This window comes from Solanum dulcamara, chromosome 6 (assembly GCF_947179165.1).
Source record: "Solanum dulcamara chromosome 6, daSolDulc1.2, whole genome shotgun sequence".
NCBI classification, from domain to species: domain Eukaryota; kingdom Viridiplantae; phylum Streptophyta; class Magnoliopsida; order Solanales; family Solanaceae; genus Solanum; species Solanum dulcamara.
The window spans coordinates 41,811,434-41,824,276 of NC_077242.1; positions in this window are offsets into that span (position 1 = coordinate 41,811,434).

A 12,843-nucleotide genomic window follows, 5' to 3' on the forward strand; every position below is an offset into this window, starting at 1 on the left:
GAAAAACAAGCACACACTTGAACCTCATATCCAATGGCAAATTTAGTCTGGTTCATGCCTCTTTTGGTGGGATAATTGGTTAGGTGTTGGTCCCTTAGCAAACTTTAGGTCTATCAATAGTAGGCTGAACAACACTAAGGTGTCTTCTTTCCTCATTAATGGCCAATGAAATGCAGAGTTAATCACTCATGAAGCCCCTTCTGATCTTGTTCCTATCATCCTGGGTACACACATCAATTACCACCCTCATCAGCCTGATTAACCCTTTTGGAAACCAAATAGAAGTGGAGAATTTACTTGCTCCTTTGCATGGGAACTTATCAGAGACAAGAGGAACAAGACAAAGATCAACTCTTAAATTTGGCACAAACATATACCCTACAAATGCTCTTTTCTGCTGTGGAGAGAAATTAAAGGGAAGCTACCAACCAATGAAAAGCTTAGCAGCTTTGAACAAACCCCTAACCAATGTTAGTGCTGCTACAGACCTGGCCAGGACACCATTGACCATGTTTTTGTATCTGGACACTTCTGATAGAAGACATAGAGCCTGTTTACAGATTTCATGGGGATTAGCAAGGAATACACACTTCTTAGACACTTGATAATAAGATGGTAGTCGACTAAATACAAGAATGATATGCATAAGCTTATCATCCAATGCATCCCCATATTCATATGTTGGAACCTTTGGAAGAATAGATATGTTGTCAAATATGGAGGCAAACAATCTAACTTGTTAGAGTGATATACTCAGTCTCAAAATACACCTCCAACTTACTGATAATTACTTACCCTTACATCAGTTAGCCTACTAGCTGGAAGGAACTGGTCCTTCTTGTGGACAAATGCATTCATGAGCTCAAGGTTAACATTGTCTACTGGAAGAAACCTTCAGGTCATATGGTGAAGCTGAACACTGATGGTAGTGCACTCCATAATACTAGAAAAATAGGGGGGGAGGACTATTAAGGAACTCTCAAGGTGATTTTCTCTTTGCTTTTTCAGTCCCCTTTGAAGAAGGCATAAACAACTACTATGAGGTGCTGGCAGCCATCTTTGGCTTATCTTGGTGCCTTCATTTGGGATATACAAATTTCATCCTAGAAGCTGACTCAGAGATACTCATTAGATGGATAAAACATCTTGCTAAACCCCCATAGCCTGTCAAGGAGAAATTACAAAAGCTGCAGGAAATCAGCCACCATTTCCAAGCTTTCCAATGCAACCACATCTATAAAGAGGCCAATTTTATAGCTGATGCTTTGTCTAAACATAGCCACAAGTGCTTTTCCCCACAAATATACTTTACTAAGCAAGAACTCCCTAAAGAAGCAAGAGCTTAATTTGCACTAGACAAGATGGAAATGGCCAACTTCAGGAGAAGAAGACTCAAGAGGATTAAGAAACCACCTTGACCTTACCATCCTTATTATTCTAACTTAATCTTCAAAATGGATATCTCTATGCTGAGTTATAACTACTTTGAAGGCTCTATAGTTCGGACCATTATAAAGGGGAGAATCTCCCCTATTTATTTTCCTCCTAGAATAACCACACTACAACTAGAGATAAGGCATAGAGTAGTATTTACCTCTTTCTCTTCTTGTTCTTGGCTATGCAGGTACATGCAAAGTGGCTGGAGACCCAATCTTGTTGGTTTTTGGTAAAACAATGGCAAGGTGAAACACTTGACATGTTGGAACTTAGAATGGAGAAGCAAGAATGCTAAAAAGATACAGATTCCTCCATATGCAACACTTTCATCTTGTAAGCAACATCCAACAATAATATATTCCAATAACAATCCCAGCAGCCTGCAATATATAACAAACACCTACAACTTTTTATGTGTTGCTATTTATTTGTTTGTGCAGGTACAGGAGTTTGCAGGTAGGAGTTTTATGTTTGTTTGCTTTGTGTCTCTTTGTGCATATACTAGATTACAGCAGCAGCAGCACCTGATCCTAGCATTTTTACATCAACAACTTCAACAGCAGCAGTAGATGCCAGAAGCAATAAGCACTCAAAAGCATGCATTATACACATTGCACCAACATTGTGGATTATTGGTACTACAGTAGCAGTTGCTGCCAGATGCAACACACAGCAACATCAGCTTTAACATGTAACATGCAATATCAAAAATAACTTCCAGTTGCTGTAGAATTGCAGTAATTCCAACAATTAGAGAACCCAAGAAGTTGAGGCTTGAATGGATAATCGAAGATGTTACTCGAGCGACCTTATTTAGCTGGCTTAATTTCTGCCAATAACGTATACACTTTTCATATCCAAACTTGCAGCAATATGACATCATCTACTTTTCTTGCATGAGGTACTTATATCTCATGGACAAACTCTGTACAACAAACCTAAGATGGACAATAATGACACAACCTCTCTCGATCCATGGAAATCGGAAGTTTCGTATACTTGCTCTAATTTGATTTAGCTATATTTCTAATATAGCTTAGTTGAATAGGACTAGTGAAGGTTTCTTTTCTGTATTTACATGGAAGGAGAGAGTCTCCCTCATTTATGTTTTTCTTAGTTGCATTGTATTGAGAGGAGTCCTCTCATAGGTTTATCGCTTTCCATCTAGTATCGGGGATGAGTTGGCTGACCTTAGTAGGTTAGCCGACTTATGAACCATCTTAAGGTCGGAGGTAAGGTTTATGTCCCCCTCTGTATATTTTTATATTTTTTACATATGTTAAGGCTTGGGGGTGATTTTCAACCCCTGACTGTGCATGAGAGATGGGAGCCTCGTGTAGTGTCTGTTCTCGTAAAAAAAAAGACTCGTAACATACTTATGACCACATCTAGAGCCTCATCAAGATCTTACCTAGCATAAAGAGCATAGAATCGATTATTGTGTTGACCATCCTTAGGTTGAGCTTAGGCACCTTGTTTCACTTGGCCTCCTAGAGGACGACCTTCTACACCCTTGTTGGCAACAAGAGGGCACTCAGATCGCTTATGGCCCATCTTACCACATCCATAGAAATCACCCATTCCCATCAAGCACTTTTCTCTATGATTCTTTCCACACTTTGCACACTTAGGAAAAGAATGGTTACTAGCATTTAAACCTCATTTTCGTTGAGATTTAGGGTATGGTACCCTATCCTTAGGAAAGCTTCTTCCTCAAGCTTTGGCCTTAATGAGAGCATCTACTACTAGCAATGGTCCTAGCATTGGAGAACCCACCTTTATACCGGTCCCTCTTAGAATCCCTCATCCTTATTTCGTTGAGATTTTCTCCTTTAATTTGTTCGGGAAAAGTAATGAGCCAAGATATGTTCATCTCCTTAATAAGCATAGCGGTACGATATTCTTTATTAACAAAGTCGAACACCCACAATATGAATGTACTCATTCAGGCACGTGGATCGGCAACCAATGAAGGAGCTTAGTAAACTTGAGGGAATACTCCCTCATCCCTATATTGCCTTGTCAAAAATTTATGAACTCCAACACTTTAGCCTCTCTTAACTCAAGAGGGAAAAAGTGATCAAGGAAAGCAAGTTTGAAAGCTTCCCATTCAATAGAACCTTCATCCACCCTCTACAACTTTCATTGAGTGTACCATGTTTGAGCAACACCCTTAAGTTGGTAAGACGCCAACTCTGCTTTTTTTTCTGAAGTCACCCCATAATACTTACTATCTTATAGACCTCATTAATGAACTCTTGAGGATCCTCATCAACGTTTGAGCCATGAAACTCTGGAGGATTCATTCATGAAAAGTCCCTTACTCTTGAGGCCAGAGTAGGAACATTAGGAGAAGTCACAACACCTTGATTGGTCACCACTTAGGCTAGCATAGTAAGGGTGGTTCAGAACTCCACATTATTCACTTGGTCCAGTAAAAGACTATTATCTTGAGGACCCGGGGGAGCTTGAGCTTCATTAATATTATTTCCAATTGAAAATGGTGATCTTCTTGGAGCCATCTTTCTGAAAATCGCAAAGAAAAACGGTTAGGGAAAAAAGTCTTACGGTAAACTCTATAGCACGACATGAATCATGAAAGAAGTGAGAATTTCTAAAATCCCTCATAGCCTCTTATTCATAAGTGTGGCTCACTTTACACCCATGAATAAGACTCTACTTGACGCGACATGTTTGACATCCTAGGACACTTGAAAAACCTTGTGCTCTTATACCAAGTTTGTCATGACCTAACCTAGGGCATAGTCATAATACGATGATTGAAACCCTGAAGAGGCTCTAACCAAGCCTCTTGTACATATCATAAGCATACATAAGGTAAAGTAAAATCGGAAATATCATAAGAGAGTCTAAACAATTAATAGAAATTTAAGAACATCACATGACAACATAAACTCAAAATATTTATCCAACGAGATGCCTCTACTCATGAATATAAGAGGGGACTAAGACATGTCCCTAGCTCACCCTCAATATGAAACATAGCAAAAGTCTTTGAAAACAATAACTAACATGGTAACTAGTCCTCGATAAATGAGGACTCACGACCAACACCACTGGATAGGAAAGCTTAACTAGCCATGTAGATGAGTATGATCTTCAACCTCAACCCCTACATTATGAGACAATGTAGGCAAAAAATATGTGTTAGTACATTAGAATGTACTAAGTATGAGGGCATGACATGTAAAGTAAATCATGAAATGCAATGGTCAAGAAAATCACATGATAAAATGAGGTAAGTAACGACCTGAGAAAATCTTATGACCAAAGCATTTTAAAAAAATGAATAATTTAAAATCATAGCATACTTAAGAGATCATACATATGTCGGATAGGAACCATAACTGACAATAAGACCATACAAGCTATAACATGGAATACCGTTGTCTCTCCAAACAATGAAGAAAAAGGGGAATTTACTTGTCAAGGTAGACTCTATCCTGCTAGGAGGGTCAAACATATGCTATATGTGGATCCAATAGCTAGGACATGAAGGCAACCTACGGTGGCACATAGTTTATGAGACATGAGGCTTCTACTAAGGCTTTTAGTAGGGCCCCCACCTCAAGTCCACTCGGTGCTAAGTAAAATTCCATGAAATACATGCATAGCATGGAAATCATAATTTTATATATTATAGTCATGATCATAGGTTTGAAATCATAGAGTAGCTCATTTTCATACAATACTTGTAATGTGAGAATTGTCTTTTCATAATTACAATTATATTTTCATAATTCATATCATTAGGCCTTAGGTCACCACATAGGGTCCTAGGTCACCACATAGGTCCCTAAGTCACCTTACTTCATAACCTGTATGAAATCCATACGTTGAACTTTGAGTAGAACTCAATAGCATAATACATTGACTTTGAAAATCATGTAATTGACTTTAAAACATGTATGATCATAAACTTTATATCAGCCCATACATAATTCATATAGATAATATCATTAGGACTTATAATTAAAAATACTCATAATTTTTATCATGAACCCTAGAGATTAAAATAGGAGAATTCATGGAAAAACTCTTCAATTTAATGCAATAACCATCAATTTATATCAAAATAGACTCATGATCATACTTTAAATCATAATTCATCCAATAGGATTAGAGATCATAAAACCCATAAAATACCATACTTTAATTTGATAGAAAACCTTGAGAAATTGATTGGACTTCATGGATAAAAGAATCCATGAATAAACACCCACATACCTTAAGTGAGAACACCAAATAATTTTGAAGACTTGAGAGTTTTGATGGAGAGCTTAAGTGAATTTACTTGAAATTTTCAATGGAGTCTTTGAGAGTCCTTTGTAGAGAGACAAATATTTGAGTAGGTGAATTGTAGAAGAATAAATAAAATTAGCGGTTTAGGTCAATTTATAGAGTTGAATTAGGTCCTAAAGTGCCCTTGCTAAAAACTAAATTTGTCAAGAAAACCACTCGCCAGGTCCGCGAATGGAGGCAAGCATGCAAGTCCGCGATACGGACTTGCCGCACACCTTATAGGTTTGTGCAGTTCCTTGAAAAATCTATGTTTCGATCTACGAGTCCTAAAAATCCACCGAAACTATTTTCCTGCAGGTTTTGACCCCTTGATTGATATTCTGAATTGGAATTTTCTAAAAAGATTAAGGATAATGCATTACATGAGTGGCCTATTCCTATTACGACCTAACCCCGTGCGCCGCGACTGGATATCGAGCTGGACATCCACGTATACTCTTGGTAACCGTAAGTAAACCTATCGCCGGTTAAGGTCACAACGTCTCAATAGGAAACATAACTTATAAGCCGATGAGGCTATTGTAGCTTGTGGGGTCATCCCATTATAAACCCATATGCGAGCCGACAAGGACGTCTCACCAAAGGTATCCCCAAAATATAAGTCATACAGGCATAATTGAACACGCATATATCACACAACCCACACACGGACCCCTACCATACCCCTTAATAAACAAATATATATAGTAGAGGTTAAGTACCAAAAGCTAGGCTCCGATATAATTGAGCTTTTCCCAAACTTGCTAGGTGGAACCCTAGGCTGGCGGATCCCCAAAGCATGCGTCTATACCTGCGGGCATAAAACACAGCCCCCCCGATAAGAGGGGGTTATTATGATATGTGTACTGAGTATGTAAAGCATAAAATACCACAAGAAAAGTATAGTAGACATAAGGATGCAGAGAACTACTATAACAATTAATAAATAACATCACCTGCACCTCCTAAAATGAGGTCATGTATCTCAGTATGATATCCCACACCTAGACCGTTGCGGGACTCAGTGTTACAAATCTATCTTTATGTCACCATATGCATAAATATATCATACCCGGCTCTTTAATGAGACTCGATCTATAATCATGTCGTCTTATTATTGTATTTACATAGCATACCTGGCCCTTTGTGGGGCTCAGTCATACCTGGCCCTTTTTGGGACTCGGTCATACCCGTCCCTCTATGGGACTCGGTAAAATATATGTAAACCATATGCACAAGCAGAGTGGTAAGTAACCATATGCAAGCTAAATCATTATCCGAGGCTCGGCCATATAAGAAAATTAAGCTATCATCTGAGAACCTGAGTAGTAGGGTGGCCCTCTCAAGTACCCACTAAATTCTATTAGGGGCTTTTTCATTTAGAATCTCGAGGCCCTTAGACACGTATTAAATTAAGGCCAAATCGCTTATGAAATCAGAAGCACTTTTTGTCATATAATCTCTAAGACTAGGAGTCTGTACCTTCGTTACTTTCTTAACATATAGAAAGTTCTAGGAAAGTAGTTCAACTACTATGAGAGTTCAACATACAGAAGTGAATAAGAGACAGTTAGGAATGGAATTATCTCAGAGATCATATCATGTTTAACTTATAGCTAAGATATGCCAAAAGAAGAAAGAGAATGAACTCTATACAATCTGTACTTTCCTTTATGTGGTCATCACATACATATTTCGTACTCAGCCAATCATGGGGCTTGGTGAACAACCATGGCATCATAACCTCATTTCCATGGAAAATATATCTCAAGAGAAAGGAAGGATAGCTTTACCTGCCCATCACTTCCTAACATATGGAAAGCTAGAGAAGCCTTAGTTCAATTACTGTGAGAGAGATTTCATCAAGAGGTAAATAAAGGCTGTGAATTGCGCTTGTATTTATGAGTAGATTTACTATTATACCCCATATCTTTGAACTCGGAATGTTCCTTAAGTTACTTAGAAGCTAGTATGTGAGCTACTTAAGTTACGACCCTATTGAACAACTCTAAGAAGGGAGAATGGGACACCCCGTGGTAGGGAAGATTGGAAATAGGGTCAAGAGAAGTCGGAAGGAGTTGGAGGCCAAGTAACGAGTCGTAGGACTCGACTTATCTACGTAAACTACTAAGTTAGAAGTCTTACATACTTAAGCTATTGGAGTACATACCAAGCTTGTGTAGCATGGGTTACATAGGCTCTTAAAATAAGACGAGATTACGAACCTACGAGAGGGAGAAAAAACTAGTTTCCGAACTTACGAATGTCAAGCAAACAGGTGAAAAGAAAGAACCTCAAGAAAGCAGGTGACAAGCAAGAATGTGACTCACCTACCTGCTTGGGGGGGTGGACCCCTCTGCCATGTGGTGGCGTGTGATAGGCTGCATAAGCCTAGGTGGCGTCCTAGGGGATGCCACGTGGCACCTTCTAAAGAGGGGTATATATGTGGATTTGGATGACTATTAAGTCATTCTTATTCCATTTGAAGCTGAAACTCCAGCAACCAAAATAGAGAGAAAACGTGAGAGGAAGAGGCAGCCATGGTTTGAAGACTTTGAGGTGAGTTCTTCAATTTTCCTTCGTGAATTAATTATCTACAATGTTTTTCAACCATGTGGGGGTGTATACATGTGTATTAGGATGCCTACGGAACCATGGTTGCATTTTACACTTGGAAAGAAATAAGAAAAAGTTGAAGGAGAAAATGTTAAGAACTAATTAACCAACCCGTTTTTGGAAGGGACTGTTGTTAGTAATATTGGTATAACCTCTTGTGTACAGATTCGTTTTGAGTGATTTAATATGTTTTGGAAAGGTATTTCATGGGTATATAACTTTCATTTAGACTTCCAAAATCCAATTTTTCTTTTAACTTCTCGTAAAAGGGTGATGAAGTGTAGAGGAGGTACTGCCCAGATTTTGTTTTGGAAATCCTACACGGACAGCTGTGAGTATTTTGGGCATATATTTTCGTACAAAATTATTGTAGGGGTAATTCAAAATTTTTTGAGACCTTGATACACATGTCTATAACTTTAATTCAGGCCCCAAATCCTGTTTCCCTCAATTACCCCTCCGAAACTAAGCGATAATATAAGACAATGGGCTGCCCAGATTTCGCGTTTTGATAGTTCTGGCGAGTTTGAAAAGTTTAATGTAAGGTAAGGTTTCTTCTTTAAATTTGAGTTTTATGTGTTCTTATGGAGAATGTTACACGCCCTACAGGTGGCTGGAAGACAATGGGCTGCCCAGATTTCGCGTTTTGATAGTTCTGGCGAGTTTCACAAGTTTAATGTAAGGTAAGGTTTCTTCTTTAAATTTGAGTTTTATGTGTTCTTATGGAGAATGTTACACGCCCTATAGGTGTCTGGAAGTGTATAAATATCATTGGAATACTTGGCGTTCGGAATAAGCTAAATTGTAGTCGTTATAGTCGAATGTTGTCAAGGTAAGGCGTTGTTCTTGTGAGTTGCTGCTGCAGGAGTGTGGTGTGTTATTTTAGGACCTAATAATGTTCTAATATGGTTTAGGGTGATGCTTTTTGAAGCCACATGACCCCCCGTTGCATATAATTAAAGGCATTACAAAATAAAGGCTAGACGCCCTATGGTGATATCGTATTTTTGAATAAGTCGTTTGGAGTTTATGTTGTATATTGTTGGTATTAATTGCTGCAGGTTGTTGTTGTTGGTTGGATGTAGGTCTTAGGGACCTAATTGGAAATTTGGATAGGACACATTATAGGGGAAGTGCTGCCCAATTTTCATCGACGCCTTAGCAAATAACAGAACTAGTCGGGGAAACGACTAAGGAAATAGATTCCATTAATACTAAGATGTAAACTAGGGTGCTGGAAAGTAAAAGAGTTTGATATTCATACTACTTTCATGTTGAATAGGTTCAAAGGACGGCGAGGCAAGCAGGATAAGGAATATTCAGACACGGTATGTAAAGCTTTCTCATGGAATATTTTGGTATAAGCACGTACAGTTATCTTTCTTTCCTTTTGGCAAGTCTTAGCCTTAAGTGAATTGTACGTGGAATGTGGGAATAATTCCATTCCTAGAACTCCAGATACACCCCATAATCCCTAACTACAGTTAAGTGTTGACACCCCTACAAGGATTGAGTATTGCCTATTTAGGCTTCTACGTGCTAAAGAGTAGTGTATGGGAAACTATCTTTCCCTTCTCTTGATATGTATTTGGTACGAAAGTGAAATTTGAATGCCATAATGGCTCACCGAGCCCTATAATGGGCCGGATATGAAATATGTGTATGAAGGTCATCTGAAAGAAAGTACAGACTACATAGAGCTTATTCTCTTTCTTCTCTTGGGCATGTCTCTCTTTAGATATAAGTTAAATGTAATCTAAACTCCGGGGTAACTCCATTCTTAAATATTTTTTATTTACTTTTGAACATCGAACTTTGATAGTGGTTGAACTATTTCCCTGGAAACTTGTATATATTAAAGAGGGACCAAATGTACAAGCTCCAAGTCTTAAAGACTATATGAGATTAAGTATTTTTAATTCTATAAATGATTTGTCCCTACGTTAATACATGTCTAGGGTCCCCGAGATCACTTTTGAGACAGCCCATAATGGTATTTAGAGGACACTCGAGATGACTACACCGTTACTCGGGTCCTCAAACAAAAGCGTAACTTTCTTATTTGGTTGAGTCTCTGATAATGATTTAAATTGCATATAGTTACTCACGACTCTATTCGTGTATACTGTAACACTTCTTTCACCGAGTCCCGGGCTGGGTACATTGTCGTGCACAATTCACTTTATTGTTCACCGAGCCCCTCACTAGAGGACCGGGTACGTATATACATATATGATGATGTGTTGTAATAAGGTGGTGATGGCGCCGGGCCTATGATGGTCCTACAGATGTGATTCACCGGACCCCTGAAAGGGCCGGCTATATTGTATAAATTGAGCATGCATGCTTTTGTGATTCACAGAGTACATGTACATGACTTCGATTTAATAATTTGTTCCCTTACTTCTCTATTTCGAATATACCTCCAGTGTATTATGTTACAATTTACATACTCAGTACATATGTCATACTGACCCCCTTTCTCGGGGGGTTGCGTTCATACCCGCAGGTACAGATACAGGTTTGGGAGTCCGTCATCTTAGGATTCCATGCAGCTCAGTTGGAAGAGGTTCCATTGTTTCAGGGCCTAGTTTTTGATACTGTCCACTAGTGTATAACATTGTTTTGTCTATTCGAGGGTATGTCTAGGGCCCTATCCCGCCATATGTTGTCATTTATATTTTTAGAGGTCTTCAGACATGTATATGTGGGTTGTGTATGTCAGTTTGATTCAGCTGGGTCTACATAATATATGTTATTATATTATGGCAGCCTTGTCGGCTTGCGTGCCCTGTCATGTTGTGATATAAAAGAAAAGAGCTACAGATTCATGAAAATGTTGTTGCCCAATGGGGCTCTATTATATAATATTGTTTTATTTACAGTGCAATTTGATCACAACTGGTAGTTAGGTATACGGGGGGTCCAGGTCCGGCCCCAGTCGCGGCCTATGGGGTTGGGTCGTGACATTTACCCTCAAGCTCACATCATTCATTATTTAACTTGAAGACATGCCAAAAGAAGAGAAAGAATAGGATTTACATACCTCTTATCGATTACTTTAAACCCGGCTTGTCTCGTCGTCCTCTGAACCTATTTAATCATAAAAATAATACTCATATTAATAAACTTCGAATCTCCAGCTTCTCAAACTACAACCAAGCATCCATAGGAATCATTTCCTTAGGAGTCTTTCTCAAGCAGTTTATTAATCGGTTAAGAAGTTAACGAAAATCGGGCAACATCTCCCTTATAACATGCCCTATTCGAACTTCCAATTACATACCTAATTACCACAGCCAACCAAAAACAACAACCTGCAACACATATACAAGTAATTCACTTCAACACATATATAAGTAATTCACTTCAACATCTCCCTTATAACATGCCCTTTTTGAACACTTTTAATCCCTGAAACACATCACCACGCACCTGAAGCCACACACCACAAGCGCAACACCTTGCTTCGACTACAATTTAACTATAGCGACTACAATTTGGTTTGTTTCGAACATCAAGCATATTTATGGAATTTTCATATTTCCATCCACTTAAACAATGTATAATACACTTCATAACCACACCATAAACTCCAAATTTAAAGGAAAACCCTTACCTTAACCTAAACTCATAACTCGCCAAAACTATCAAAACGTGAATTCTGGACAGCCTATTATCTTGTACTGTCGCTTAGTTTCGAAGGGGTAATTGAGGGAAACAGAATTGGTGGCCTCAAGGAAAGTTATAGACATGTGTCTTAAGTTCGCATAAAATTTTGAATCACCCCTACAGAAATTGTGTACAAAAATATATGCCAGAAATACCAACAACAGTCCATGTAGAATTTCCAAAATAAAATCTGGGCAGCACCTCCCCCATATTTCATCACCCATTTTCGAGAAGATAAAAGCAAAACTGGATTTGTGAGGCTAAATGAAAGTTATAGACCTATGAAATATCTTTCCAAATCATCTTAGATACCTCAAAACTAAGCTTTAATTAAGGAGTTATACTAGTATTACTAACAACAGTCCTATTCAAAAACGGGTTTCTTAATAAGAACAAAAACCTCCTCGTTGCCCCAATGATGAATTTTTATATTGTAAAACACCATTATTTAATCGTAGTATACCTTGAATAATTAATTCACGAATCAAAAATGAATGGATTACCTTATTTTGGTTCTGCCGTAGCTCTTTCTATTTATTTCAAGTTTACTCCTAACTTTTCCAAGTCTCAAATAAAGCAAAAATGAGAGATTAGTCATCTTTACATGTATATATACCCTTTTTAAGAGGGTGATACATGGCATCCCCTAGGGGTGATACGTGTCATCCCCCTAGGGTGCCACCTCACACCATGTGGCCACTCACGTGCTACCACATGGCATATGGGGTCCACCTCAACTAGGTGAGTCACCTACTTGCTTATCACCTGCTGCCTTCACCTTCATAAGTTCGAAAACTAGTTTTTTCTGCCTCTCGT